This window comes from Elephas maximus, chromosome 27 (assembly GCF_024166365.1).
Source record: "Elephas maximus indicus isolate mEleMax1 chromosome 27, mEleMax1 primary haplotype, whole genome shotgun sequence".
In the NCBI taxonomy this organism is placed as follows: Eukaryota; Metazoa; Chordata; class Mammalia; order Proboscidea; family Elephantidae; genus Elephas; species Elephas maximus.
In genome coordinates this window covers 3,218,209-3,240,756 of record NC_064845.1, presented here as the reverse complement: position 1 = coordinate 3,240,756, position 22,548 = coordinate 3,218,209, and the positions used below count along the sequence as shown (strand labels likewise).

General features: G+C 47.0%; 1 protein-coding gene across 1 annotated transcript in view; it reads right to left on the bottom strand.

The window, feature by feature from the left end:
- TRANK1 (tetratricopeptide repeat and ankyrin repeat containing 1) overlaps positions 1-8,795 on the bottom strand; it is a 117,614-nt gene extending 108,819 nt beyond the window's left edge. Inside the window, exon 1 of the mRNA XM_049870679.1 lies at positions 8,534-8,795. The gene's annotated coding sequence lies outside the window, so the exon portion shown is untranslated. The remainder of the gene's footprint in view (positions 1-8,533) is intronic.
- Between the last annotated feature and the right edge of the window lie 13,753 nt (positions 8,796-22,548).

The following is a 22,548-nucleotide window of genomic DNA, read 5'->3' as shown; positions in this document are numbered from 1 at the left end:
ACCCTGAGGAACCAGAGGCAGAAAGAAGAACTTCTGCAGCCCCACGGTTCCACATTCCACCGCCCTGACGCCTAGCTGCTCCTCTGCCCTTCCCTCTGCACTTGATCAGTTGCTTTTATGTGTGGCCTTTCTAGCCATGGTCTTGTCACTCCCACCCAGGTGATTGGGTGGAGCTCTGCAAATAAGATAATTTTGTTCCACCAAGGGGACTGGTCAGTTTTGCCTTAAAAGAGAGCCAATTCCAGAGCAAAGAGGAGAGACCGCTACCACCAAAGACATAAAGACCCATAGCAGAGACGGGCAGCAGAGACTCATAGGACACGGCTCAGTGGGCTTCCCAGCCCACAGAGCAAGAAAGCTGAGTGCCTTTGGGCAGAAACTGACCCACGAATTTGGGACTTGTCAGCCTCCACAACCACATGAGCCATTTCCTTTATATGGTCCGTGAGCTCTGTGAGACATTGCAGGGAATTAGGGAACCCAAAGATGGGAGGGAGGGTGCTGAGGGGAGAGGGAGCAGCTGATGTTAGAGGTGATGGAGCGGGACAGCAGCTTGGAAAGGTTAGACATTTGGGACGTCTTTAACCTCCGCCCCATAGGAACCAGCTTTGTGCTGATCCCTATAAAAAATTATTCATTTACCTAGTTATCTGAGGCATCCAGCACCCTTCCAGAACCTCTTTTTGACTAAGCAATTGGATTTTTTTTTTTTTAATTTCATTCATTAGAAAGGCAGGAAGCAAGGAAGCAAACTAGAGTGCTTGCCTGTTTCACCTCTCTCTACAACTTCACATTAACAGGGTCTACGTCAACGGTAGAGCCCTGTTGGGTCAGTGGTTAGAAGCTCAGCTGCTAACCAAAAGGTTGGCAGTTCAAATCCACCAGCTGCTCCTTAGAAACCCTATGAGTAGTTCTACTCTGTCCTATAAGGTCACTATGAGTTGGAATTGACTCAACAGCAATGGATTTTTTATATCATCATTGGGGCCCTGGTGGCTCAGTGGTTAAATGTCGGCTGTTAACCAGAAGTTCAGCAGTTAGAATCCACCAGCCACTCCTTGGACACTCTATGGGGCAGTTCTACTCAGTTCTATAGGGTCGCTATGAGTCAGAAACGACTGGACAGTAATGGGTTGGGTTTGGTTTTTTGGGTATATCAGCAGTAGGAGTCCCTGTGTGATGTAAACAGCTAACAGGCCCAGCCGCTCACCAAAAGGTTGGAGGTCTGAGTCCACCCCGAGGCACCTCAGAAGAAAGTCCCAGCGATCTAATTCCAAAGTCAGTCACTGAAAACCCCATGGAGCACAGTTTTACTCTGACACACATGAGGTCACCATGAGTCAGAGTCGATTTGAGGACAAATTGTCCTGCTATAACAGGGATGACATGTGAGCCCCACTCCCACCGGACCCCAGACATCTCTGGTCACAGTATTCCCTCCTACAGGACCTGACAAGCCCTCAGAATCCTTTCCACAACATCCATTCCAGGTGGTCACATGTTCATGCCCCAAATGACTCCTAAGTGCCACTCCCAGTTTGCATGACAACAAAGACCTGGGCCAAAAGTCAACCTGTGCATCCAAGCAAAAGCATTAGAAGTACCTTAACTAGGAGACAATGGGCCATAACGCCCTCATCAGAGGCACACAGGCCCCAGAGTGGCTGTCTGTCCCTGAGTTGGACTCACACACACCCTCCGGAGATGTCTCGGTCACAAGCCTGGGTTGATGCCATATGGGCCTTCTCACTGACCTGCTCACCCTGGCCTTACCGAGCTCCAGTTCAGCCTCCTCGCCAGATGCATCAGGTCATGTGCTGTGCTCGGGTTACAAAAGCTCCCAGCATCATGAGGGCCCCACACCAGTGGCCTCTCAAGCACAGTTTTCACATACATCTGCTTGCCCCTCCATCTGGGGCAAGTCACACCCAGTGGAGAGGCTAAACGCCAGCCACCCTGTGTGGGGAGGGCTCAGGGGTGCCCAGGAGCTGCCCATAAACAAAACAGCTTCCCCTAGACAGGGGCCTCTGGTGGGCACGCCTTCTGAAAGGAGGCCCCCAGCAGTGCTCAGAGGACCTGAATTGTAGCCCCAGCTCTGACACCAGCCGAGTTTCCTGAAATATATGGGCCTTGAACTTGGCTTTAAAAAGAGTGAGGACTTTGGCCAAGCTGAAAAGCATGTTCATCTACACTCCCAACCTCCAGAGTTAACCTTTCAAATAAAAAACAGAACTGTTAACACACACACCACAAACTTTCCATGGCTCCAAACCATTAAACTATTAAAAGTCCAAATAGCTCAGATTCCCATTCTAAATCCTGCACGTGCACTCCCCTCAACTGGCCTGCCCAGCATTCTCCAACACCATACACCTGCTATGTTATAGCCACATCACCCAAAACTCATCTGGCTCCGTCCCACTTGCATGCCTTTACACAGCAGTGTAACAGGGCTGGTCTGGCACCAGAAGGAGGATATAAAAATGTGAGTGTGTCCTCCTCATAGAAGAGAGTCCAGATACCTGGGATCAAGCCCCACTTTTACCTCTTCCAGGCCTGGTGTCAGGTGGGTAATTCCCTTAACCACAGGCCTTAGATGCCTTATTGCAAAACAGGAACAGTATAAGGAGCCCTGGTGGCACAATAGTAAAGCGCTCAGTTGCTACCTGAAAGGTTGGTAGTTCAAACGCACCCAGCGACTCCGCAAAGGAAGACCTTACAATCTGCTCCCGTAAAGATTTCTGTCAAGAAAACTCTATGGGGCAGTTCCACTCTGTCACATGGACTCACCAGGAGTTGGGATCGACTCAATGGCACTCAACAACACAACATTGCTTACACGACTTGGCCTCTCTCTTTCCTCAGTCATCAACAAATATTGCGTGCCTGCTGCGTACCAGCAACTCTGCTGGACATTCGAGACGTGTGAATGAACAAGACTGACGAAAATCACTGCTTACGATGAAGCTTACAATCTGGTGCAGGTTGTTGTTGTTGTTGTTAGGTGCTGTCGAGTCAGTTCTGACTCATATCAACCCTGTGTACAACAGATCGAAACACTGCCCGGTCCTGCACCATCCTCACAATCGTTGTTATGTTTGAGCCCATTGCTGCAGCCACTGTGCCAATTTATCTCACTGAGGCTCTTCCTCTTTTTCGTTGACACTCTAGATCTGTTAAATGGGGATTTCTCATAGTATTTCTGTGGTAATTAAATAAGATAATATATGGAACATACTTAACATACAGCCAGAGACCTGATGGTGCAGCGATTAAGTACTATGACTGCTAACCAGAAGGTCAGTAGTTTGAATGCACCAGCCGCTCCCTGAAAACCCTATGGGGCAGTTCTACTGTGTCCTACAGGGCCGCTATGAGTTGGAATTGGCTTGACAGTAATGGATTTTGTTTTTTGGTTTTAACATAGAGCCTGGCACAGGGTCAACTATTATTATTATTATTATAGTGATACTTGGAGTATAGGCCCTTTTGTTCACCATTACTCTCAATAAGACGCTGTTCCTTTTATCTGAAATGTCCCTTTCTCTCTACTGGTACTCCCCAACCTACCTGCTAGAAGTTCTCTTCATCTACCTAGTCACAGCTCAAAACTGACCTCCCATGTAACCTGCTAAGCAGGATTCAGGAGCTGGGAACTCTCTGGAGGCACCTGTCTGCTTGTCCACTGAGAGTTCCTGCCAGGTCTGCTTGGCATTGACGTTGTCTGTTCCACACCATCAGCAGCTCTTGTATCTTATACGTTCACCTCCTCCATAGGCCAACACAGGGCCCTTGGATGCACCTCAGATGCTGAAGGGACTTGAGAAATGAGCGAAACAAAAAGAGATGAGACTAGGTAGGACACTGAGGGGAGAAGAAAGGGAAGGTTAGACAGAAAATCTGTGGGCCAGATTATGCGGACCCCTAGTGCCTGGCCAGTGAGTCCAGGCTTTATCCTGTGAACCCTGGAAGTCACAATTCCTTGAGCCTCCAGGTCGAGTGGGCTGTGATGGGCCGAGGATGAGCTGACCCAAGGTTGACAGAGGAAGAGTAGCCTGGAGGGCATAACTGGACCTAAGGAATGAGCTCATCCCAGTTTAAGGCTGCGATCTGAGCATCCTTGTCACGGTGGATCAAGAGTAACCCGCATGGCACTGAAATTCTCTGTATTTCCTGTGTTGAACAGTATTGGCCTGGTTCTCTCCAAAATATCATCACTGTCTTCAGGGTGAGCAGGCCCTCCTCCTTTCCACGGCTGCTGCCCATTCGCTGGAGAACACCAAAGCAACGGCCGTGGCGTCAGTTCCAACTCACAGCAACCCTACAGGACGGAGCAGACCTGCCCCACAGGGTTCCAAGGAGCGACTGGTAGATCTGAACTGCGGACCTTTTGGTTAGCAGCCAAGCTCTTAACCACTGCGCCAGGGGACACAGAATCTAAAAACTAAGAAGACCCCTTCCTAAGCATAACTGAAACTTCAACACAGATAGAGCTAAACGAACACTTGGCTTGGCTCACGCAGTCACACAGCAAGTCCACCAGCTCATCAGGCTCAGGGGGGTTCAGACAAGCATTCCACGGCTAGTGCACGATGGGCATTGATACTGACGTTGGACGCCCAGGCAGGCTAGTGCACAATGGGCGTTGACACTGATGTCCAACGCCCAGGCAGGCTAGTGCACGATGGGAATTCATACTGACATTCAATGCCCAGGCAGGCTAGTTCACAATGGGCGTTGACACTGACGTCCAACGCCCAGGCAGGCTAGTGCACGATGGGAATTCATACTGACATTCAATGCCCAGGCAGGCTAGTTCACAATGGGCGTTGACACTGACGTCCGACGCCCAGGCAGGTTAGTGCACCATGGGCGTTGACACTGACGTCCGACGCCCAGGCAGGCTAGTTCACGATGGGCGTTGACACTGACGTCCGACGCCCAGGCAGGTTAGTGCACGATGGGCGTTGACACTGACGTCCAACGCCCAGGAAGGCTAGTGGATGATGGGCGTTGATACTGACGTTCGACGCCCAGGCAAAGGTTGGAGTTGACTCGGGGAAACTGGGTCTGGGGAATCATGGATAAAGCTCATTCACCCTTCTAGATTTTCAACAGAATTTTAGAGCAAGAAAAATGCCTGGTCAAATTGACAACAGCCACACGGAAGATTGGATGGTACCCTCAGGCGGCAGTGAGTTCATGTTAATGGGGGAGAAACAACTCAGAAAAGGAGGGTACTGGGTTTGGTGTTTTTCATATATATATATAAAAACCCAGTGCCATTGGGTCAATTCGGACTCATAGCAACCCTATAGGACAGAGTAGAACTGCCCCTATATGTATATATATACACATATAAACCAAAACCCAAACCCACTGCCATTGAGTCGATTCCGACTCATAGCGACCCTAGAGGACAGAGTAAAACTGCCCCATAGAGTTTCCAAGGAGCGCCTGGCGGATTCAAACCACCAACCTTTTGGTTAGCAGCCATAGCACTTAATCCCTACGCCACCAGGGTTTCCTATATACACATATAAATGTCTCAGTCATCTAGTGCTGCCAGAACAGAAATACCACAAGTGGACGGCTCTAACAAAGAGAAGTTTATCCTCTCATAGTCCAGTAGGCTAGTAAGTCTGAATTCAGGGCACCGGCTCCAGGGGAAGGCTTTCTCTCTCTGTCGGCTCTGGAGGAAGGTCCTTGTCATCAGTCTTCCCTTGGTCTGGGAGCTTCTCAGTGCAGGAACCTCAGGTCCAAAGGACGCGCTCCGCTCTGCTCCCTGCGCTGCTTTCTTGGTGGTATGAGGTTCCCATGTCTCTCTGCTCGCTTCTCTCTTTTATATCTCAAAAGAGATGGGCTTAAGATACTATCTAATCTTGTAGACCTCATCAGTATAACTGCCACTAATCCATCTTATTAAATCATAGAGATAAGATTTATAACACATAAGGAAATCACATCAGAAGGTAAAATGGCAGACAATCATACATGACCTAGTCAAGTTGACAGATATTTTGGCGGGACACGATTCAATCCATGACAGTCTGGGAGCATCTCGTCGCAGGAACCTCAGGTCCAAAGGACATGCTCCACTCCCGATACTGCTTTCTTGGTGGTATGAGGTCCCCCTGTCTCTCTGCTCAGCTTCTTTCTTACATCTCAAAGAGATTGGCTTAAGACACTATCTAATCTTGTAGACCTCATCAATATACCTGCCACACTGGGTAGTCCATCTCATTTCATCATACCTACAGGATTTACAACACACAGGGAAATCACATAAAATGGCGAACGATCACACAATACTGGGACTCACGGCCAGGCTAAGTTGAGGGATATTTTGGGAGGACACAATTCAACCAATGACTATATATACACATATGTTTAAGCTGGAAACCCTGGTGATGTAGTGGTTAAGTGCTACGGCTGTTAACCAAAAGGTTGGCAATTCGAATCTGCCAGGCACTCTTTGGAAACCCTATGGGGCAGTTCTACCCGGTCCTGTAGGGTCACTGTGAATCAGAATCGACTCGGAGGCAATGGGTTTTGGTTTTTTTACGTTTGAACTTAACCATCCTCCCCACCACTGCCATTCAGCAAACTCTGTTGTAACCTAAAGTGTCATCTTTGCTAAGGAGACTGTCTGCTTCCCCAAAATTCTTCTTTTTGTAAAACTTTCTTATAATGGGGATGTTTTTGGCCTGAGACCCATGAGGCTGCACTCCAAAGAAACTTGTTGCAAAAACTCTGAGCCCACAATCAGCTTTGTCACTAATTTACAAACCGAGAGCGAGGTATTGGCAGGGGAGAGTCCATTCTCCAAGGTCCATACAAGCAATGCCACACTTTTGGCTACAGCCAGGCACCCACACCCCAATCTCCACTTCAGTTCCCAAAAGAGTCTTTGGGATCACTTTATCTCCCCAAATATAGGGCCTGAGGGCTCTGCCTTAGCTGCCAAGAGAATCTTCATCCCAAGAAGCAAAGAGAAAACAACAAGAGGGTGTATAACACGGAAATGGACCACTGGGAGTGACCGCAGGAAATAGAACCAACTGGTAAAGAGAAGTTTAAGAATTCCACATACCTCGCACCATACATGAAAATTAACTCAAAATGGATCTGTAACCTAAATATAAAAGCTAGAAGTATAAATCTCTTAGAAGAAAACATGGGGATAAATCTTTGGAACCTTGTATTTGGCCCTGAAGTCTTAGCTATGATACCAACAACACAAGTAAAAAAAGACAAAATAGATAAAGTGCATTTCATCAAAGTTAAAAAAGTTTGTGCATCAAAGGACATTATCAAGAAAGTGAAAAGACAACCTACGAATGGGAAAAATGTTTGGGAACCGTATATCTGGAGCCCTGGTGGCATGTGGTGAAGAGCTTGGCAGCTAACCAGGAGGTCGGCAGTTCGAATCCATGAGATGCTCCTTGGAAACCCTATGGGGCAGCTCTACTCTGTCCTATAGGGTCACTGTGAGTCAGAATTGACTCGACAGCAATGGCTTTTATATCTGGAAAGGGTCTAACATCCAGAATATATGAAGAACTCTAACAATTCAACAATAAAAAGACATTCCAATCAAAAAATAGCCAAAGGGCTTGAAGAGACATTTCTCCAAAGATAATCAAATGGCCAGTAAGCACATGAAAAGATGTATGACATCACTGGTTATTAGGGAAATGCAAGTCAAAACCACAGTGAGATACCACCTCACTCCCACCAGGACACTACTATCAGGAAAATAGAAAGTAAGAAGTGTTGGTGAGGATGTGGAGAAATTGGAAGCCTCGTCCATTGCCGGTGGGAGTGTAAAATGGTGGAGCTGCTTCTGAAAAGCTTGGTGGTTCTTCAAAAAGTTAACCATAGCCTTAGCATACAACCCCGCAACTCCAGGCTCGGGTATACACCCGAAAGAACTGAAGGCAGGGACTCGAACGGATACTTACGCACTAATGTTCATTGCAGCATTATTCACGATAGCCCAAAAGGTGGAAATAAGCCAAGTGTCCATCAACAGGTGAACGGATAAACAAAGCCTGGCATGTATGTACAACAAACTATTACTTAGTAGTGAAAAGTAATGGAGTTCTAATACACGGTAGAACATGGATGAACCTTGAAAACATTATGCTAAGTGAAATGATACCGGACACAAAAGGACAAATACTGTATGATTCCACTTTCATGAAAAATCTAGAATAGACAATTGCATAGAGACAAAAGTTTATCAGTGGTTACCAGGGGCGGGAGAGAGGGGAAAGGGGAGTTAATGCTTAATGGGTACAGAGTTTCTGTTTGGGGTGATGAAAAAGCTTTGGAAACAAACAGTTATGACAGTTGTACAACACCGTGAATAAAATTAATGCCACTGTATTCCGTAAAGGCGAAGTGTCTACGTACTCCTGGAGAACCCTGGCCCGGGAAGGCAAAAGGGTAGATTTCTAACCCCAGGTATACATTAACTAGTTGGTGATAACTAACAGGCGATGGCCTATCTGGGCCTCAGTTTCCTTACCTGTAAAATTATTATGATCCAGTTCTTGACACCGTAGCTGTGGACTTCTGAGCAGAGACCTAAAGAATTCTCTTTTGAATTTATGAATCCAGAGTCTGTGGCAGCCTTGCAGCAGCTTCCTTCTTCTTCCTCCAAAACAAAGACATGAAGGCAATGAGCTATTCACTACGATTCCACCTCCCCGGCGTCCACACAAGCCCCACCGGGCTACCTGGCAGAGGTCTGCTTGTGTGGACAGGCAGCCAGAGTAACCAGAAGCCTCCACTCATCCCTGCATATCCTACTGGTCTAAGCTCCACAGCCATGGTGCTCTCATTACTCAAGTATAAATTTCAGTCTTCATTTCTCCTACACCGACTACACTTTCCAAAGACAGTTCCCCACGGAAATGCTGGCCCTCTCCCCAGCCTCTCTGGAAGTACCCCAAAGGGCCTGAAGCTGCCATCTAAAGCAATCAAGTTAATGGATAGCAACTGGTTTTTCTTTAAAATATTAGAATAGGATAGAATAAAGGGAAATACAGTTGTGTCTGGCTCTGTAGTGAGAATAAATGTATTTTGAAGCTCTCGGAGCCCTGCTAGCGCAGTGTTAAAGAGCTATGGCTGTTAACCAAAACGTCGGCAGTTTGAATCCACCAGGAAACCCTATCAGGTAGTTCTACTCTGTCCTATAAGGTCGCTATGAGTTGGAATCAACTCCGAGGCAAAGAGGCAAAGGTATGAAGCTCTTGCTTAGGTTTTATACTTACGTATGAATGTAGGTGGGCGTGGATCCCTACTGTGGCTCTCCATAGCAAAAAAAAGTGTGACATTCACGGATCCGAGGCTGGGCAATCCCGGCTCTAGGTGAATGCCACAACCAGCCATCCTACCTCGGCCCCCAGCAGAGGATCCAAGAACTAGCAAAAGGCACTTAGAATCCAAGGCCCATCCTGCAATCCTACAAAACAGGCCTGGGTAGAAACAGGTACAGCACTCTTCTGACTGACCACAAGGTACTAAGTTTCTATAAAACACAAAACAGGATGCTTAACACATGACCTAGGCCTCAAAGCGATGACGTTGCCTCAGAGACCTTGGCTCTGGGAAGGCTCAGCTGGATGCTGCGTACTGAGGGAGATCCCTGGAGGTGGGTACCAAAGGCTCCTTGCTTCCCGATCCTCCTTCCCTCTTAAGAATTGATTGGGCCAAGGGCAACTTGTTTGGAGCAGGTCAGGGAACCCTGTCCCCCTCCTCTTTCAATTTCTTTTTTTTTTTTTTTCCTTCCTTATTTTTCAAATAGCGTGTCTCCCTAAAAATTTTCCCTTCTTGTTGTTAGGTGCTGTCCAGTTGGTTCCAACTCATAGTGACTCTACCGGACAGAGTGGACCTGCCACACAGGGTTTCCAAGGAGCGCCTGGTGGATTCGAACCGCCAACCTTTTGGTTAGCAGCCCAGCTCTTAACCACTGTGCGACCCCCCACCCAGTACCCAGTGCCATCGAGTCGATTCCGACTCATAGCGACCCTATAGGACAGAGTACTATGCGACCAGGGCTCCAAAAATTTTTCCCTAGGAGATCCCAAAGCTTGCAGGCATCTAGAAAATAGAAAAGCCCCAGCTGCCAGCAGAGCAGCCCTGAGCTGCACGCGGAGAGATAAAACCCACGGCTGTCCAGTCGGTTCTGGCTCACAGACAGGTCGGCGATGGGAGTCCACCAGCTGCTCCGCGGGAGAAAGACGTGACAGTCTGCTTCCATAAAGATTACAGCCTGGAAAACGCTACGGGGCAGTTCTGCTCCGTCCTATGGAGAGACAGGCGCTCCCTCTCAGCCCGGCTGCAAAAGCGCGGGCTCCCCGCGAGCTGGTGGGCGGCTCACGCCTCCGGGCACCGGGCTCCGAGGCCTCGTTAGAGGACACCCTGAGTCGGAAGCCGGGGCTCCTGCAGAGTCTCCAGATGATTCCTTTCCCCGCGTGGCCTCTGCTGCCAGCCGCCCCCAGACTCGTCCCTGGAGGAGCCGAGCCGTGCAGCCCCCAACCGGCAAGCCCCAGCTTTCGTCCCCGCGGACAGAGCCGCCTGCCCGGGCCGGGGTCGCGGCCGCCTCCCGAAGGGAAGCCGGCGCTTCTCGCCACGTCCTGCAAAGCCCGGGGTCCCTGAAGACGTGGGAGGAGGGCCTGGGGGCGGCGGATGTCAGGCCCGCGCGGGGGCGGGCGAGCTGCGCCGCCGCAGTCCTGTCGGAGCGCGCGCTCTGGACCCCCGGACCGAGAAGGCCCGAGCCGCCGCCCCCCGCCGGGGTCCGCAGCTGGCTGGCCTGGGACCCGAGGGCCAGCTGAGCCGCCACCTCGAGAGTCGCCGGGAAGGGGCGTGCCCCCCGCCCCACTGCGCACCTCGTCGCCCGCGCGTCCCAAGTGTTCGGAGGCCCCGCGCCCGGGGCGCAGCCGGAGGGAGCCGAATCCCCGGCGCAGGGCGGGCGAAGCCGGAGCCCGGCGGGCCGTGCTCCCGGCGGGCGCCTCCTGGGCCGCGACCACCCCGGCGGCGCGCTGTGTGCCGCCGCAGACCTGCTCCAAGTTGCCACCTAGTTGCCAGCCGAGAACCGTCACGTGCACGCTGCCGGGTAGGAGGAGGCGTTTGTTCGCGTCCCGGCGGCGTTTCCAGGTCTCCCGCCGCCCAGGCCTGTGCGCCGCGGGCCGGTGCTGGGCTCGCCCGGAGAAGCCAGGGCTTGGAGCCCCGTAGCCCGGGTGCGCTGAGCGCCTGCAAGCACCTGCAGCTCGTCTCTCATCGGTGGACGCGCCTTTCTACAGGTGGTGCCCGGCAGTGACTGGGGAAACTGAGGAAATGGTGGGCTCACAGCCCTGGCTGGGCTTCCCCGCCGACCCGGTCAGCAAGGGCCTATAACCAGCAAACATGCTGCCTGTTGGCGTCCACTTCCTCGTCCCCTCAGTTCAGTCACTCAGCGGACATCTGGCACTTACTGTATGGCCGCTGCTCCATTCTGGGCCGTTGAGTGTTGAGGCCTGAGGAAGCCAGCGACAGTAAGGCCCCCGACTTCTTGACACAGAGGCGTTCATGGCGCTTAGGGTCACGTACTCGCTCACCGCAGGCGTGTACTTGTTAGGTGGCATGGGGTCGGTTCCGACTCATAGGGACCCTATGTAGCACAGAAGGAAACACTGCCAGGTCCTGCGCCATCCTCACAATCGTTGTTATGCTTGAGCCCGTTGTTGCAGCCACTGTGTCAGTCCATCCCACTGAGGGTCTTCCTCTTTTTCACTCACCCTCTACATTACCAAGCATGATGTCCTTCTCCAGGGCCTGGTCCCTCCTGATAACATGTCCAAAGTATGTGAGATGAAGTCTCACCATCCTCGCTTCTAAGGAGCATTCCAGCTGTACTTCTTCCAAGACAGAGTTGTTCGTTCTTTTGGCAGTCCATAGTATATTCAATATTCTTCTCCAACACAATTCAAAGGCATCAATTCTTCTTCAGTCTTCCTTATTAATCGTCCAGCTTTCACATGGCGGGTACTAGCAAGGAACAAAAGGAGGATTTTGCCCTGTTCCTCCCCCTCCTGGATGGGCAATGGTGACTGAGTTGGAGGACCGTCAGCATGACCTCAGGTTGTCATATCCCCTTTGTTCTCAGGGTAATAAGCTGCACACTGTCACCCAGCACTGCCGTTTGGTCCTCTCAGCGTCTCTGGGACAGGGATTATTTTGTCATGCTTCAGTGATTTGCACAGGAGGAAAGAAAATCTACCACACTCCCAGGGCAAGGCTTTGGCCTACACTGCCTCCTGGTGGTTCTCGCACCCTTCTTGGGAACCACCGTAACACCATGTGCCCTGCACCCAGGAGAGTTAGGAGCTGTTTTCAGTGAGACAAAGATGATTTGGTGACACATGGACACACCTAATGCACACAACCCGTGTGCTTCTCCACACTGGTCACTCCAAGTCAAGAATAGTGTGTTAGTTGAGTAAATGGTCTCCTTGCCTCTGGATTCTCACCTTTTCCAGTTTGTCCTGTGCACGAATCTCCCCAAAACATAATGTTGCATACATCACTTGTCAGCTCAAAAGCCTTCAATGGCTCCCCCATTGCCCACTAGAGACCGGATTTGGTAGCTGGGCATTTGAGACTGTTCACTCTCCAATTTTACACCACCCTTCCAGTCTTAGCTTCTTCAGGATATATTATGTTCCAATGACTCCCATTGGAATTACCTGGGGATCTATAAAAAATACTGATTTTTCTGGCTCCTACTCTCAGACACTCTGATTTAATTGATACGGGCTATGTCAGGGACATCAGCGATTTTTTTAATTTGCACGCAGCAAAGTCTGGGAACCACTGCTATATCCCACATACCAAACAAAAACCAAACCCAAGTGGGGCTATTTCGTATTTCCTAGACACCCTTGGTCCTTTCACTTGGAGGCTTTGCATATCCTTTCCCCAATGCTTTTCCCAACATTTCCCAATTCTGGCTTCAGGAATGGCCTATGCCACTTCTTTAATCGTACCTCCGCTGGCCAACTGCAGGGAGTCTCTGCCTCCAGAAGGCTCAGCCAGGTTCTTCATATTAAGGAGAGCAAGCCAGGGAATCAGTGAGGGAGCAGAAAGTTAAAGAGGCACCTCTACTTTGATCACCCTTTGACCTGTTTTCATAAGCAGCTCAGAATCTTAGCGTCAGGCTTCTGACATCTTTCCTGGTAGTCTTCAAAACGGTCATGCCAATGTATTATCTCTCAAAACCGTTTATTTTTCTCTTCTGTTTTTATTTTTTATGAAAGTTATACATTCACCCGGTCAAAAGAGTAGTCCCCTCCCCTTTCCACAGGAGTCCTCCCAGAGGCTTTTTTAGCTGATTATTTTAAGGACTATGTCCCTGACTCTAAATAACATGTTTGTGTTGCTACTTCTCCTTTTTTTTTTTTTTCAGTTTTATGCATCAACATTACCGCAAACCAAAGATTCGTACCACCTGCCACAAAGCCAATACTGAGACAGGAGGAGGTAAGCAGCAAGAGGGCTTTATTGAATACCGGTATTCAAGAGACAAAGAGGGTTAAATTGCTCTCAAATTCTGTCTAAACTAGAGGACTAATTGGAGGGTTTTTATAGGGGGAAGGTCAGGGTTTAGAGGTTTTCAGGAATGTTGGTTTTTCTTTGAGGTAGACATGATGATAAAGTGATCTATTACTGAAGTTCTGAAAGTCTCGGAATCTCATCCTGGAGTCCTGCAAGTCCATTCACGCCGTCCTGGTTTCTGTCACAAGACGGATCTAAGTTTTGTTCAACTACCTTGGTTTTGTGTGTTTTTTCTTCCTTGAGAGAGGAACATAGTTTAATCAGCAACTAAAAAGTGATTACCTGGAGGCGGGGCCAAGATGGCTGACTAGGTAGAAGCTACCTTGGATCCCTCTTGCAACAAAGACTCGGAAAAACAAGTGAATCGATCACATACATGACAATCTACGAACCCTGACCATCAAACACAGATCTAAAGAGTTGACCTCAGTGACAGAGACTGAGAACGAACAACCACGGCGAAGCAGCGACTGTTTTCGGAGCCTGGAGCCAGCGTCCCAGTCAGGAAACCTTGGCGCCGGGCTTTGGACTGGGCGCAGGGGAGCTGAGCACGGCATCCTGAGATGGCGCAAACACGGGGCGCAGCCCTAGCCCCCAGAAGTGACCTCGGGGGAAGCCCAGCCAGTGCACGCAGGCAGCGCAGCAAAGCGGCTGACAGGAGGAGAAGTCACCGGGAGGCAGCGACTGGTTTTGGACCCAGGAGTGCGGCGTCCCTGCCGGGGAACCTTAGCGCTGGGCTTTGGACTGGGAGCGGAGGAACTAACCACGGCTTCTGAGACAGCGCAAGCACGGGACGCGGGCCTGACCCTCGGGGGCAATCTCTACCCAGCCAGCGCACACAGTCGACGTGCCCCTCGGGAATCTCAGATAAAACAGTCATCCCAAGCAAGATAAGTAACTCTGTCTATATTCCGGGGTGCTACTCTCTCCTACTTATCTGAACCCTCCCCTCCCCTTCCCAGGCGGCTTCATTAACATTGGAATTTCCTGAGCCAGAGAGTGAACTGCACTGTGGTTTTTCTTTCTTTCTTTTTGGTCTTTTCCTAACCCATTCACCTGGCCTGAGAGAAGCAGCTACAAAAAACCCAGGGACCAAAAATCCTTCCCTAATTGGACTAAAAACACAGAACCAGCTCCAGCCAAGCATATGTGATCCACAGTCTTGGGCTTTCATCCCTACAGGGAACAAGGTAGCTATTATAATGCAAAGGCATTTCTGATAGGGATCTGACTGTAATTGTTTTAGCGGATTACTGGAAAGACAAGTTTCCCAGGTCTGATATCTCTGTGTATTAAACAGAGCCCTCACTGACCCACAACAGGGAACTGAGGGCTGAAGCTCCCCCCAGACCACCTAGCCTCCTGCCTTAGGGGTCTAAGGAGGGTGACACCTACCAATCTGTAGAGGTACTTGCATTAGGGGCCTAAGGTACAGCTGCAGAGCCCACCCACCAAGGTGCTCTAATAATAGAGACACACCTACCTCACTGGCACTTGGGGGAAGCCTGTCAGCATCCTGCCCCCCCGGGAGTGTGAACCCCTGCTGCTACTAGAATCTGGTGCACACAACTATCACCACTATTTCTCAAGGTGGATAGGTGACCATCTGCACCACACACTTGATGACCCAAAATCAGATGCTACTCAAGAATAGTGAATGGACTCAGGCTTATATATCTGGTAACAGCCCAAACTAGCTGGTAATAGGACATAAGTGAGTCAAGGGCTACAACAATCAAGACAGCACAATCTAGTAGCCCAGCTACGTATATTGAAAGAAAACAAGACAAGACTCAGTGAGCAAATATAGAATAAATCACTACAATATCTTAGTGATGGCTCGGAGACAGCAGTCGATATCAAACCACGTAAAGAAGCAGACCATGATTGCTTCTACAACTCCCCAAACTAAAGAAAGTGATTACCTTATTCTTCTTCATAGAAACAATCATGAGACAGATTTCAGAGCAAGTAATTATGTTTCAAAAACTAGAAATTAATCAGTTTATACAGGTATACTAAAACACTAGAAATATATTTTCTCTATTCCAATACTAAAAACACTAAAGAAACTATGTTTTCTCTATTTCTTCAACTACTGAATTCCCACTATGAAAGATGAGGAATTAACCCTCTTTCCTCTCTCTTCTCTCCCACCACAATGAACGCCCTTGGCATCCTCCCACCTCCCAATGTGATTACACCATAATCTTGTTAGATCAGTATTCAGTGTTTACATTATTATAACTATGTAAATTCTGTTCATGATTGTGCGGTCTAAAAAGCTATCACTTGTCATTTCCTAAATAATCTTTTCCTTTCATAAACAGTCCGAGTTTTCCTCATATTTATTACTTGCTACAACCCAAACTCTCTACCAGTTGCCTAAATCTTCTCTCAATACCTTCAGATGTGTCGAGTATTACATCAGTTTCATCTTTCTGAAGAACTCTCTCCTGGAGCCTCTGACCTCCTCCAGTCTGGACTGGCTGCTCTCTAAACCTGCTATCCAGGGACCCCCCTTCACCATTGTTCTGGGGTAGATTCACTGTTTCCTGAATCCCAAGGCAACTTCTTTCCTGATTTGCTCACTTATCATGTTGGAGCTCACCCTCCAGTAGGTTCCTAGGAAAGGATTACAGGGAGATAAATTTTTTGAGGTGGTGCCTGTCTACATCCCTTCACCTGTGATTTAGTTTGCTAGGTATAGAACTGGGCATTGGAAACCATTTTCCTTGAGAATTTTGAAGATGTTACGCCAATGACCTCTAGTTTCAAGTGGTGTTACTAAGAATTCAAAACTTTCAACTAGTGATCTTTTTATGGGACTTTTTTTTTTTTTTTTAAATCTTTGGAAGCCTAAAGCATCTTCTTTTTCACCCCAATTTTTGAAATTACACCATAATGCACTTTGATATGAGCCCAGTCATCCATTGCACTGGGGACTCAGGGTGCTTTTTTCAATCCTGAAACTCTTCAAACTTGAAATTCTTTAATTCTGGGGAATTATCTTGAATTATTTTTATCATTTCTTCTCTTCAGTTTTCCCTCATCTCTCTTTTTGGAAATCCAATTCTTCAGACACTGAACTTCCAGAATTGGTCCCTGACTTTCATCTAACTTCTCTTTTCCATCGTTTTTGTCTCTTTTGCACTACTTTCTAGGAGATTTCCTCAACTTTATTCCAGTCTTTCTTAATGAGTTTTTCATTTCTGTTATCATACTTTGATTTTCCAAGAGCACTTTCCTAGTCCATGTAAACGTTAAATGTAATTGTTAAATTTAATTTTAAAATAGCTGAAACGTTGGCAGCTCAAACCCAGAGGCTTTTCAGAAGACAGGCCTGGCAATCTGTTTCCAAAAGGTCACAGCCTTGAAAACCCCATGGAGCAGTTCTACTCTGCACATATGGAGTCCCCATGAGATGGAATCAACCCAGCAACAACTAACAACAACAAAATTTAAAAAACAAAAATACAGAAAGAAATGAAATTTAAGCATATATCAACTGGGTGGCATTACCACACAAAAATTATTCCAAGTGACCTTAAAACACAGTAATCTGACTATTGGAGTGTACCATAAGGGAAAAAAGAGAACCATAAAAATAAAAAAAAAGAAACTTGAATTTAATAGTTTTCTTGTTACTAAGTAATATTGATATATTATTTTAAAACATTTATTGAAAAGTGTTAATAATGTATATGAATTAGGATAAAACCAAAAAACAAACCCAGTGCCGTCGAGTCGATTCCGACTTATAGCGACCCTATAAAACAGAGTAGAACTGCCCCCATAGAGTTTCCAAGGAGTACCTGGCAGATTCAAACTGCCAACCCTTTGGTTAGGAGCTGTAGCACTTAACCACTACACCACCAGGGTTTCCTTGAATTAGGATAAGCAAATAATCAATAACTAATAAAGCACTCGTCTGTCAATTTGTCATACTGTGGTGTCTTGTTTGTTGCTGTTATGCTGGAAGCTATGCCACTGGTATTTCAAATATATGCAGGGTCACCCACGGTGGACAGGTTTCAGCAGGGCTTCCAGACTGAAACAGACTGGGAAGGACTTGGAGATCTACTTCTAAAAAAATTGACCAGTGAAAACCTTATGGATAGCAGCAGAACACTGTCTGATATAGTGCTGGAAGATGAGCCCCCCAGGTTGGAAGGCACTCAAAATACGACTAGGGAAGAGCTACCTCCTCACAGTAGAGTCGACCTTAATGGCCTGGATGGAGTCAAGCTTTCAGGCCCTTCATTTGCTGATGTGGCACGACTTAACATGAGAAGAAACAGCTGGAAACATCCATTAGTAATCGGAACATGGAATGTACAAAGTATGAATCAAGGAAAATTGGAAGTCATCAAAAATGAAATGGATCTTATCTGGAAGGGAGATGAGAGGGCAGAGGGGGTTAGAAGCTGGCTGAATGGACACGAAAAGAGAGAGTAGAGAGAAGGAGTGTGCTGTCTCATTAGGGGGAAAGCAACCAGGAGTATATAGCAAGGTGTATATAAATTTTTGTATGAGAGACTAACTTGATTTGTAAACTTTCACTTAAAGCACAATAAAAATTTTTTCTTTAATGTAGCTAAAATCATTGGAAATGACAGAGCAATGTTGGTGGCATGTGGAGAAAAATATACATAATATATAAGTAAATATAATAAAATAGATATAATAAAATTTTTAAAAAATGAAATGGAATGCATAAAGATCAATATTGTAGGCATTAGTGAGCTGAACAGACTGGTATTGGCCATTTTGAATCAGATAATCATATGGTCTATTACACCAGGAATAACAAATTGAAGAGTAATGGTGTCACATTCATCATCAAAAAGAACATTTCAAGATCTATCCTGAAGCACAATGCTGTCAGTGATAGAATAATATCCATACACTTACAAGGAAAACCAGTTAATACAATTATTATTCAAATTTAAGTACAAACCACTAATGCCAAAGTTGAAGAAATTGAAGTTTTTCCCAACCTCTGCAGCCTGAAATTGATCAAACATGCAATCAAGAAGTGTTGATAATTACTGGTGATGGGAATGCAAAAGTTGAAAACAAAGAAGAATGATCGTAGTTGGAAAATATGGCCTTGGTGATAGAAACAGTGCTGGAGATCCCATGATAGAATTTCGCGAGACCAGCAACTTATTCATTGCAGATACCTTTCTTCAACAACATAAATGGCAACTATACACGTAGACCTCACCAGACGGAAATCACAGGAATCAAACTAACTATATCTGTGGAAAGAGATGATAGAGAAGATCAGTATCATCAGTCAAAACAAGGCCAGAGCCAACAGCAGTACAGAGTATCAATTAATTGTAGGCAAGTTCAAGTTGAACCTGAAGAAAATTAATATAAGACCACGAGAGCCAAAGTATGACCTTAAGTACACCCCACCTGAATTTAGAGACCATTTCAAGAACAGATTTGACTCACTGAACACTAAAGACCAAAGACCAGATGAGTTGTGGGATGACATCAATGATATCATCCATTAAGAAAGCAAAACCAAAAAAAACCAAACCCAGTGCCCTTGAGTGGATTCCGACTCAAAGCGACCCTATAGGACAGAGTAGAACTGCCCCATAGAGTTTCCGAGGAGCACCTGGTGGATTCGAACTTCCGACCCTTTTGGATAGTAGCCATAGCACTTAACCACTATGCCACCAGGGTTTCTGAAGAAAGCAAAAGGTCATTAAAAAGACAGAAAAGAAAGAAAAGACCAAAATGGATGCCAGAAGAGACTCTGAAACTTGCTCTTGAATGTAGAGTAGCTAAAGTGAAAGGAAGAAATGATGAAGTAAAAGAGCTGAACAGAAGATTTCAAAGGGCACCTCAAGAAAACAAAGTAAAGTATTATAATGAAATATCCAAAGACCTGGAGTTAGAAAACTAAAAGGAAAGAACACACTTAGCATTTCTCAAGCTGTGAGAACTGAAGAAAAAATTCAAGCCTCAAGTTAAAAAGTCTTTTTCTACTAGAGAGACAACTCTGCACTATTTACCAGTGAAATAATACGATATCTGGTATTTGCTTTAAAGGTACCCTGGTGGCAGAACGGTTAAGTGCTTGACTACTAACCAAAAGGTCCGTGGCATGAACCTACTCCGTGGCTTCTTGGGAGAAAGACTTGGTGATCTGCTTCCATAAAGATTACAGCCTAGGAAACCCCATGGAACAGTTCTACTCTGTCACATGGGGTCACTATGAGTAGGAATCAACTCAGTGGCACCTAACAACGACAACAAACTTGCTTTAAAAGTGGAAGGTATAGAAGAAATAAATTTGACAAAATATTGCTAATTGTGGAAGCTGGATAATAGGGCTATGAGGATTCATTAACCTATTCTCCCTACTTTTGTGAGGTTGGAAATTTTTTCATAATGAAGAATTAAAAAAAAATGAGTAGCAGACTAATAGCTAATTAGAAATTTAAAACAAGAGAATGAGATTAATGGTGTGAGCTTCACTGTAGGGTGCTGTCAGTGGGCCAGTGAGGTGAGGAACTTCTGCTCTGGGGCTGGTCAGATTCAGCAATCCCTGTCTGAAGGGTGAAGGCCTGACTGCCCATGATATGGACACCGAGGAAATGGAGGGAAGTTAGAGTCTCGGCATCCAGGTACATATCTTCAGCTCTGCCTGGTGTCTCCTAATCCTAAAACCCTCTGTTTTATTCCCTCCAGGGATTAAAGCCCCTTTTGGCAGGTGGGAAAGGGACAGCAGCTAACTATGTTGAGTTGAGGTGTTGTTGCATACTCTTGAGGCAATTCTGACTTAAAGTGACCCGTAGGACAGAGTAGAACTGCCCCACAGGGTTTCCAAGGAGCAGCTGGTAGATTCAAACTGCTGACCTTTTGGTTAGCAGCTGAACTCTTAACCATGCGCCAGCAGGGCCCCCAGATAGCTTACCAAGTGAAAAAGACAAATATTCAGATAGATTATCAGGAACATAGAACATAAATAAAAATCAGCTTTTTTTTTTTTTTTTTTTAAAGGAAAGCGGTTACGTAATGCCAAGTAGAGGAGGAAGTACAATTTATTTTCACTGCACATTCAGGTAGTACTATTTTTTTTTAAGTTTTTGGAATATTATGAATTGTTCTCAAAATGATTCAGTAAGAAGGGTATTAAGTATCCCCATTTTACAGAAAGAAAAACTAAAGAAATTAAAAGTTAAGCAGTTTTCTGTACAACCAGATGATCAAAGGGCTGAGACTAGAAAACATAGATGAGCTCAGAACAGGCGTGGCTGTGCTCCTTGAATCCCTAAACTCAGTCCACCCTGGATTCTGGCACTGAAGAACAATGTTATCAGAGACCCTTGTGGACCTTACATATGCCTAGAGGTAGACAAAGCTACCCAACAGGAAAAACCACTCTGAAACAAATTGTGTTTTCCATTTCAGCTTCAGAAGACCTGATTCTTACCCTGTGTAACATTCTGAGAACACCAATTAAGTGGGTCATACATGACCCTAATCTATCCTGATAACATGGGAGGGGCAGTACTCCAACCTTGAGACACAAAGGTGACTATGTCCACACCCACACAGAGAAGTGGACACTCTCAGAAGCATACACACAAAAATCCATGCAGCTACTCGCCTCAAACAAACAACAAAAAGGTGGGGAAACTCTGCCTTGGTTTCATTCACCCACTTTAACTGAGCAAAGCTATTCATCACTGAACCCACTAATGCTCGATTCGCTCCCCTCAGCCAGGGCAGCCCCTCTCAGCCTTCAAGCCAGCCCTAACAGGGGCAGACATATTGTCAGCAGCCATCACACTCAGGCTCCCAGCCACACCAGCCCGAAAGGGCTAATTTTAACCCTGGGCCTCCATATCCTTAGAAGAATGCTACTTAATCAGAGGTGGTTTTGCTCCCCCGGGAACGTTTGGCAACGTCTGGAGATTGCCAAACATTTGATTGTCACAACTTAGGCTAAGGGGGTGGGAGGGGGCACGGGAGACGCCGCCGGCACATAGTAAGTAGAGGCCAGGGGTGCTGCTAAACATCCTACAATGCACAGGAAAGCCTTCCGCAACAAAGAATTATTCAGCCCAAAACATCGCTAATGCTGAGGTTGGGAACCCTGCCTTAGAAGGAGCAATGGGCGACTGTCCTGCCCTTCTCTTTTTCACAGTTGCCATGGAGTTAATTTTGACTTGTGGTGACCCCATGTATGTCAGAGTAGAGCTGCTCCATAGCGTTTCAGTGGCTGATTTTTCTGAAGTAGATTGCCAGGCTTTCTTCTGAGGCACCTTCTGGTGGACGTGAACCTCCAACTTTTAGGTTAGCAGCCTAGCATATTAGCAGTTCACGCCACTCAGGGACTCCATCCTGCCCTTAAACTAAAACCAAATCCATTGCCTTTGAGTTGATTCCGACGCCTAGCGACCCTGTAGGACAGAGTAGAACTGCCCCATAGGCTTTCCAAGGAGCCCCTGGTGGATTCGAATTGCCGACCTTTTGGTTGGCAGCCAAGCTCTTAACCACCGCACCACTAGGGCTCCATCCTGCCCTGCTAATAAATCACCTGGGGCTGCTTCCTCTGGGGTAACTAGCCACATTTTGTACCACAAAATTCCGACCCTGGAAAAATCCACTTGGACCAGGACCAGCAGCACCTAGATCCCAAAGGAATTCAACGTGCAGACAGCTAGTCTCCCCTGAGGCAAGCTGGTGAGAATGCTCAATTCCAGCAGGGACCACAGTGATTCACTGGCCAGAATATCTCTCAGCAATTGGAACTGAAGGTTAGGGTGGAGAGCCAGGGCAAACAGTAGTGGAAGCAAAAAATACGAAAAAGGAGAAAGAGCAGCCACAGGGGCAGTAAGGGCCAGAGTAAGCCAAAGCCATTAGGTAGAGAAAAAGATAAACAGAGTGAAGATGGTTGATTGGGAAAACAGAACC